This window comes from Onychomys torridus, chromosome 20 (genome assembly GCF_903995425.1).
Source record: "Onychomys torridus chromosome 20, mOncTor1.1, whole genome shotgun sequence".
Classification (NCBI taxonomy): domain Eukaryota; kingdom Metazoa; phylum Chordata; class Mammalia; order Rodentia; family Cricetidae; genus Onychomys; species Onychomys torridus.
The window spans coordinates 31,131,387-31,140,664 of record NC_050462.1 but is presented as its reverse complement, the minus strand read 5'-3'; the positions used below and the strand labels follow the sequence as shown (position 1 = coordinate 31,140,664).

The following is a 9,278-nucleotide window of genomic DNA, read 5'->3' as shown; positions in this document are numbered from 1 at the left end:
ACCCTTTTAAATCATAATTTTTAATCGACAATGCTCAAGTATAATTTCATATCCTATACCTTAATTAAAAACTCAATGTATTATTTTACCCAATCTATTATATAGAAAATAAGTACATGTATTAGATCCATTTATTCTAAGCAGTTTAATCTGTTAGTAATTACCAAAGGTTAAAGTAAGTCAACAAATCTGGCTCTTTCTCCGTCACCATGGCATTGTGTCCAAGACTCAGCTTTACCAATAAGCCACCCCCATGGTCAAGGAAGGCACTACTGCTGGAGGTGAAATGGACATTAATACTGCTTTAGGAGATGTGCTGAAGACTTCCCTCAACCATGATGGTTTAGCACAGTGGTTCTCAACCTGTGGGTCATATTTCTTTGGGATTGAATAACCTTTGCACCAGGGTCACCTAAGATCATTGGAAAACATAGATGTTTATGCTACAATTCATAACAGTAGCAAAATTACCGTTATGAAGTAGCAATGTAAATAATTTTACGGTTGGGGTCATCACAACTGAGGAACACATATTAGATGGTCGATGCTTTAGGAGGGTCGAGAACCACTGATCTAGCACATGAAAACAGCAAAGTTGCCAAGACCCTTCAACAAGCGCCACACCCAGCCTTGTGTGTTGGCCTCCAATTGTGGTGAGCCTACATCAAGTTGGTAAAGGCCCTTTGTGCAGAGCATAAAGTCAGCCTAATTAAGGATGATGACAAGAGGAACCTAAGGGAATAGGCAGGCCTCTGCAAAACTGATCAAGAGGGGAAGCCCAGAACAGTGGTTAGTTGCAGTTCTGTAGAGGTTAAGGGCTATGGCAAAGAACATGAGGCTGAGGATGACATTGAAGAGTAATTTAAAAGCAAGAAATGAACAATTAAAGAATTTGGCTCAGGCTGTTAGAGATGGTACCATGGACTCAGTACTTACCAGCAAACATAAGGACCTAAGTTGAGACCCCTAGCACCCATGCAAACCTGACACTGTAGCACATCTGTGATCCCAGCACCCCTACTCAAGATTGGAGAAAAAGACAGGAGCATCCCTCATCACTGGTTGGCCATATAGTCTGGTGTTAGTGGGAGCAAACAAGAGACCCTGTCTCAAGCAAGGGGGAAGGTGAGAACATGGCACCCAAGATTCTCTTCTGATCTTTAAGTTGTATTGTATCCTGCATGCACCTACACTCGCACATGTAGCATGAACACACACACACACACACACACACACACACACACACACACACACACAAAGCACACACAACATACACAATTGGATTTTTTTTTCTTGAAAAATCCAAACCTGATTTACTACCAAAGTTAGAATAAATCTGAATGAAACAAGTAGGAAATACCCTCCATGTGCAAATGTGTGTATGACCACATATTACTGCTAACTTCTATATTCTGTGTGAAGAGCAAACTTTCTGGCACCTATAGGGAATTCAGCAAGTATGTACAGAACAAATGAATTCGTTTTTCCCCATTTTATTGATGAGGTCACTTCATTATTGGGTAGGAAAGGCAAAATCCGATCCCAAGCAAGGAGCTGACATTCGCAATTATAATGCAGTGTTGCTTGTCTTAGAGATGAATGAAAGGTGCCAGAAAGTTCCGCTAACCCCCAAACTGGGTATTGAGACATTAACTACTAGGAAACGGAACTTAAAGTGGTAGTTATATATTTTAATGTGATATTGTATAATCTCACTCAAGCATGAAAAGCTGAGTTATAACTTTAAATTACAGACCCTGGGGGAACCATCCATATCACCATGCCCTTTCTGCTGCAGCAGAATGTTAAATGTTAAATGCTAAAACATTGTAATGGCAGGCACAAAGAAGCAGAAAATGAACGAAGGGTCCAGTTCTCAGAGTGTAAGGAAATTCAGGTCATTGCTATGCTTTTACTGCCAGCTTTGCACATTAGAGGAGCCATGTGAGGCAAATGTCAAGCAGCCACAGTGGAAGTCAGAACACTCAGAAAACAGTAGGCTTCATCCCCAAGACACCAGACAGTGGAGTCCAAATACTTTTCTTTCTAGACAAGCTTGTGGCAAATTTTCATTGCAAAAACTCAAATTTATCTCGCACCTTGGGCTTCTTTGCAGATTGCACAACGTTTCACTGTGAGCTGAGAGTCAAGAATCCAGTACTAGATACTAGTTTCTAAATGCCAATAGCTACTAAGCCCTGAAATTGCATTACGCCGGTGATATGTTAGCTTAGTAATGTCCTAGAAGGCATCAACACACACAAGAAGCCAGCAGGATTCATGCATAGAAGACACAAGAATCAGTTACGGCCCCAGTGGCCAATATCTAATTTTATGTAGGTTTAGTGCATTTTGAAAGTCTTTTGAATGATAATCTCAGATTGCCCTGGCATAGGATGTCATGGCATAAAAGCCCCATTCTTGCAACTGAGCCATTAGAGAGTGAGAGTGTCATTGAGGCCCCACAGTGGCTTCTATAGTTATTTACAACCATAGCTGTTATGAGGCTATTTACCTGTATGTACACTTTCCCCTGGATCTGAAAAAGACCCAGTCTTAAAAAACACTACTAATCTAAGAAAGGGGGTTTGGTAAATTGAGTCATTTGGGTAGATTTTTTGAAGTAACCAAGAACTAAAAGTACTACTGCATCTTGAGTTTGGGAAACTCAGGACTGCGTTTTGACGATTGGTATTTTGAGGACACCAGGAATGTTCCTCTCCAGAATCAAGTGGTCTCTACAGGAAGCCAAAAGCATGCTGGAATTCACACAGTGCAAACTCCTGGAGCCAAGTGTGAGCCAGGAAGGACAGAAGAAAGCATGCTGACATTCATCCAGTGTAAACTGATGGAGTCAGGGATAAGCCAGGGAGGAAGGACAGCTGAGCACACTCCGCAATATCTTTGCAAGGAAGACTTAGGAGTCTCAGATCTGTAAAGAATTTTCTGCAGATGGTTAAAAGAGGCAGACACTGCCTTCTGTGAGACAACCTAAAATGCAGCTTTATTCAAATAACTCATCAAGATATCTTAATGAACTCATGGACTGGGATTAGGTCTTGTGTCCTCTAACAGTGACCTGTCCATTCATAAAGCCTTATAGAGTAAATAATACATTAAATGTAATATATTATTAGTTATTACATCTTTCCTGAGCGCTGATCCTGTTTTATAGGGAGAGAAATTAAAGCATAGAAAGCTGCCTAAATCTGTATGTATCTGATGATGGAGCTTAGGTTAAGCCTACACTGTTTATATCTGGGCCACTTCCCAGGTCATCTCTTCGAGCTTTGTCCTAACAGGGCATTCCCAAAATCAAGATTTTAATTTACCCAGAAGCCAAATGGCGCTCTGTCATTCCAAACATTAACTGTTCTTGGAACTATAAATAGCACCTTCAAATTCTTAAAATGACTTTCTTCTGTGTGTATGTGAATCAGACAACAGAAGTTTGTGGACTCTTGCCCCTCTGGTATATGATTAGCAAGACTTCTTCCAAGTTCATGAATAGTCATAGCTACAGGAAAAGTGGATTATTGGAGAATTGTCCTCTGATCAAAGCAGCTGCCAGCTTCATTAGGTCAGCCATCCCTGCTTTTTTTTTTTTTTTTTTTTTTTTTGCCAGAGCTGAGGACTGAACCCTAGCGCTCTACCACTGAACTAAATCCCCAAGCCCAGCTTCAAGGGACCATCTCCATCTTGACATTTGCATATAGAAAGAGGAGGTGGGGAGAATCATTGTACCCACACCAGAGGTTCCAGCTATTGTATTCTGTACCTCCTGGCCATTTGTATGCTGTTCTGCCTTAATTAAAGGCACCTAGGGGTCGTAGGAGGTGACGGAAGGTATAGAGTGCTGGAGAAATGCTTTAGTTAGGGTTTCTGTTGCTGTGGGGAAACACTGTGACCAAAAAGCAAGTTGGAGAGGAAAGAGTTTATTCAGCTTACGCTTCCACATCACAATTCATCACTGAAAGAAATCAGGACAGGAATCCAAACAGGGCAGGAACCTGGAGGCAGGAGCTGATGCAGAGGCCATGGAGGGGAGCTGCTTACTGGCTTGCTCCGCATGGCTTGTTCAACCTGCTTTCTTATAGAATCCAGGACCTGGGGGTGCAATGGGCCAGGCCCTCCCTCATCAGTCACTAATTAAAACAGTGTCCTACAGCCGGACCTTAGGGGGCATTTTCTCAGTGGAGCTTGCTTCCTTTCAGACGACTTTCGCTGTGTCAAGCTGACATAAAACTAGCCATCACAGTGAGCTTAGTGGAAGTGGAAGCTCCGTCAGTGAAGCCATAGGGAAGAACATCTGGCAGAGCAGCTTTGGGGTCACCCACACTCAGGGAAGCAACACCTTTCTGTAAGTAAGCCCTGCTCCCCCAGGGTCAACTTCAGTGGCGTGGTACATTGGTTCGTTATCAACTTCATAAGAAAGGGGTAGACGTTGTTTATGTCTCCCCAGGGAAGAAGTTCCTCACAACAGGAGTAAAGCGGCAAGTTGCCTCTAATACCAGTGTATTAACAAGCAGTGTTTACCTTCTTTATAACGAGGCCCGAGCTAGGAAAGGATATAAACTTCATTTGTATTAAGCAGCAGCTTCAATTCTCTCCGTGATAAATGTATTCTAAATGAATGTATTTAGCTGATTACTCAGAGGAACACCTAAAAGAAACATACACTTGAGAACGAAAGCCTTTATATAAATTACTAAGTCCTGGGCTATGTCCGCGAGACACAAGAAAATGGTCAGGCAGACCCAGGAGGACATTGCATTGTGCTCACCCAGGGGAACTGTAAAATGCTGCTTTAAAGTGGTTTCAGCAAGCTTCTGTCCACCCCGGAACTCCCATCTGGACCAGAGGTGAGTGCCTGGGTTATAGTCAGAGAGGCAACTGCACCTAGGTCCTACCGCTGGACACAGGCCACCCCGGGAGGACCTGACCAACTTGGCCCCAGTTTCCTGCCAATCGGCGGGCCCTGCAGGAAGGCTCCCCTTTTCCCAGACTGAAGGCAGACACTGCAGTCTCCACACCCTGCCCCCACACCCATCTGCTGGAGACCCCAGCCACTTCCTGAGAATCAGAGACTAGCCCCAAGCTTCCATCCTGCCCTGGAACTCCCATCTGGACCAGAGACCAGAAGAACTCCCATCTGGACAAGAGGAGCTCCGATCTGGACAAAATAAGGAGATATCAGGGTCTTCCCGAGACTCAGAGTCCAGCCTCTCAGCTCGTATCCAGCAAGCACGATCATCTGGACCAGCACTATCATCTGGACCAGCACTCCCATCTGGCCCAGAGCTTCCATCTGGACCAGACAGAGGCGCCCTAAATCTGTCAACTCTCTCTGGACCAAGTACACTGATAAGACCAAGAACAAACACAAGAGGAGATGGGCAGACGTCAAGGCAGAAGTACATACAACAAAATAAAGAGCAATACAGCATCACCAGAACCTAGCCCTTCTCCAACAGCTAGACCTGAACATCATGGAATGGAAGAAGAAGAAGAAAACAACCTTATAAGTAACATCATGAAGAGGCTAGAGCCTTATATAGAAGAAATCAAAAATAAAGTAGAGGAACAGACAAACAAAAAATGGGAAGAACACTATAAAAAACTAGAGGAAAGGACAATTAAAGCAGAAGAAAACAATAAATCCTTGAATGAAAATCATGAAAAAGCAAGGGAGACAATCCAAGACCTGAAGAGGGAAATAGAAAAAATGAAGAAGACACTAGCAGAAGGAATGTTAGAAATAGAAAATCTGAGTAAACAAACAGGAACTTCAGAGGCAAGTATAACCAACAGAATGCAAGAGATGGAAGAGAGAATCACTGGTGTTGAAGATACGGTAGAAGAAATAGATTCATCAGTCAAAGAAAACACTAAAACCAACAAAGTCATGACCCAAAATGTTTAAGAAATTTGGGACACCATGAAAAGACCAAACCTACGAATAATAGGGATAGAGGAAAGAGAAGAATACCAAGTCAAAGGCACAGAAAATATATTTAACAAGATCATAGAAGAAAACTTTCCCAACTTAAAGAAGGAAATGCCTATGAAGATACAAGAAGCCTATAGAACACTAAACAGACTAGACACCCCCAAAAGTCCCCTTGGCACATAATAATTAAACAACTAAACGTACAGAATAAAGAAAGAATATTAAGGCCAGCAAAGGAAAAAGGCCAAGTGACTTATAAAGGCAAACCCATCAGAATAACACCCGATTTCTCGATGGAGACTTTGAAAGCCAGAAGGACCTGGATAGATATAATACAGACACTAAGAGACCATGGATGCCAGCCTAGACTAATATACCCAGCAAAACTTTCAATCATCATAGATAGAGTGAACAAGACCTTCCAAGACAAAATCAGATTTAAACAATACTTATCCACAAATCCAGCCCTACAGAAAGCACTAGAAGGAAAATTCCAACCTAAGGATGTCAGATATACCCATAAAAACACAGGCAATAGATAACACCACAGCAGTAAACCCCAAAGAAGAGAAGTACACACACACTACCACCAAAAAATAAAAATAACAACAGGAACGAACAATCACTGGTCATTAATATCCCTTAATATCAATGGTCTCAATTCACCTATAAAAAGACACAGACTAACAGAATGGATACGAAAACAGGACCCATCTTTCTGCTGCATACAAGAAACACACCTCAAATTCAAAGACAGACACCTCCTAAGAATAAAAGGCTGGGAAAAGACTTTCCAATCAAATGGTCTTAAGAAGCAAGCTGGTGTAGCCATCCTAATACCCACCAAAATAGACTTCAAACTAAAATCAATCAAAAGAGATGATGAAGGACATTACATACTCATTGCAGGAAAGATCCACCAAGATGAAGTTTCAGTTCTGAACATTTATGCCCCAAACACAAGAGCACCCACATATGTAAAAGAAACATTACTAAAGCTTAAATCACATAGAAAATCCCACACATTAATAGTGGGAGACTTCAACACCCCACTTTCACCTCTGGACAGATCGGCCAAATTGAAACTTAACAGAGACATAATGGACTTAACTGATGTTTTGGCACAAATGGACTTAATCGCTATCTACAGAACATTCCACCCAAACAAAAAAGAGTATAACTTCTTCTTAGCACCCCATGGAACCTTCTCTAAAATCGACCACATACTTGGCCACAAAGCAAATCTCAACAGATACAAAACAATTGGAAAAACCCACTGTGTTCTATCAGACAACCATGGTTTAAAGTTAGATTTCAACAAAAAAAAAAAACTACAGAAATCCTACAATCTCATGGAAACTGAACAGTGCTCAACTGAATCACCAATGGGTTAAGGAAGAAATAAAGAAAGAAATTAAAGACTTCCTAGAGATCAATGAAAATGAATACACCACATACCCAAACTTATGGGATACTATGAAAGCAGTGCTAAGAGGGAAATTCATAGCACTGAATGCCCACATAAAGAAGCTGGAGAAATCTCACGCTAGTGACTTGACAGCACACCTGAAAGCCCTTGAACAGGAAGAAGCAAAGTCTCCCAGGAGGAAAAGACGCCAGGAAATTATCAAATTGAGAGCTGAAATCAATAAAATAGAAATAAAGAGAACAATACAAAGGATTAATGAAACAAAGAGTTGGTTCTTTGAGAAGATCAACAAGATAGACAAGCCCTTATCCAAACTAACCAAAAGACAGAGGGAGAGCATCCAAATTAACAAAATCAGAAATGAAAAGGGGGACATAACAACAGACAATGAGGAAATCCAGAGAATCATCAGGTCATACTTCAAAAACCTCTACTCCACAAAACTGGAAAATCTAAAAGAAATGGATAATTTTCTGGATAGGACCACATATCTAAGTTAAATCAAGACCAGATAAACCATTTAAACAGTCCAATAACCCCTAAGGAAATAGAATCAGTCATTAAAAGTCTCCCAACCAAAAAAAGCCCTGGACCTGATGGTTTCACAGCAGAATTCTACCAGATCTTCAAAGAAGACTTAATACCAATACTCTTTAAATTGTTCCACACAATAGAAGAAGAAGGAATATTACCAAACTCCTTCTATGAGGCTACAATTACCCTGATTCCCAAACCAAACAAAGATGCAACAAAGAAAGAGAACTACACGCCGATCTCCCTCATGAACATTGATGCAAAAATACTCAATAAAATTCTGGCAAACAGACTCCAAGAACACATCAAAACAATTATCCACCATGATCAAGTAGGCTTCATTCCAGGGATGCAAGGGTGGTCCAACATACAAAAGTCCATCAATGTAATACACCATATAAACAAACTCAAGGAAAAAAAAAACACATGATCATCTCATTAGATGCAGAAAAGGCATTTGACAAAATCCAACACCCCTTCACGATAAAGGTCTTGGAGGGATCAGGAATACAGGGAACATACCTAAAAATAATAAAGGCAATCTACAGCAAGCCAACAGCCAACATCAAATTAAATGGAGAGAAACTCAAAGCAATACCACTAAAATCAGGAACAAGGCAAGGATGTTCCCTCTCCCCGTACTTATTCAATATAGTACTTGAAGTTCTAACCAGAGCTATAAGACAACATACAGAGATTAAGGGGATACAAATTGGAAAGGAAGAAGTCAAGCTCTCCCTATTTGCAGATGACATGTTAGTATACATGAGTGACCCCAAAAATTCAACCAAGGAACTGATACAACTAATAAAAACCTTCAGCAACATTGCAGGATACAAGATCAACTCAAAAAAATCAGAAGCCTTTCTATATACAGTAGACAAACAGGCTGAGAAGGAAATCAGAGATACATCACCCTTTACAAAAGCCACAAATGTTATAAAATACCTTGGGGTTACTCTAACTAAGCATGTGAAGGACCTATATGACAAGAAATTTAAGTCCCTAAAAAAAGAAATTGAAGAAGATGTCAGAAAATGGAAAGATCTCCCATGCTCATGGATAGGCAGGATTAACATTGTAAAAATGGCGATCTTACCAAAAGCAATCTACAGATTCAACGCAATTCCCATCAAATTACCAACACAATCCTTCACAGATCTGGAAAGAATAATACTCAACTTCATATGGAAAAAAAAAAAAAAAACCCAGGATAGCCAAAAGAATCCTGTACAATAAAACAACCTCTGGAGGCATCACAATCCCCAACCTCAAGCTCTACTATAGAGCTACCATATTAAAAACAGCTTGGTACTGGCATAAAAACTGACACGTGGACCAATGGAATTGAATTGAAGACCCTGA

General features: G+C 40.9%; 1 pseudogene; it reads left to right on the top strand.

The window, feature by feature from the left end:
* The first annotated feature begins 253 nt into the window (after positions 1-253).
* LOC118571240 lies at positions 254-879 on the top strand (annotated as a pseudogene).
* Positions 880-9,278: the final 8,399 nt, after the last annotated feature.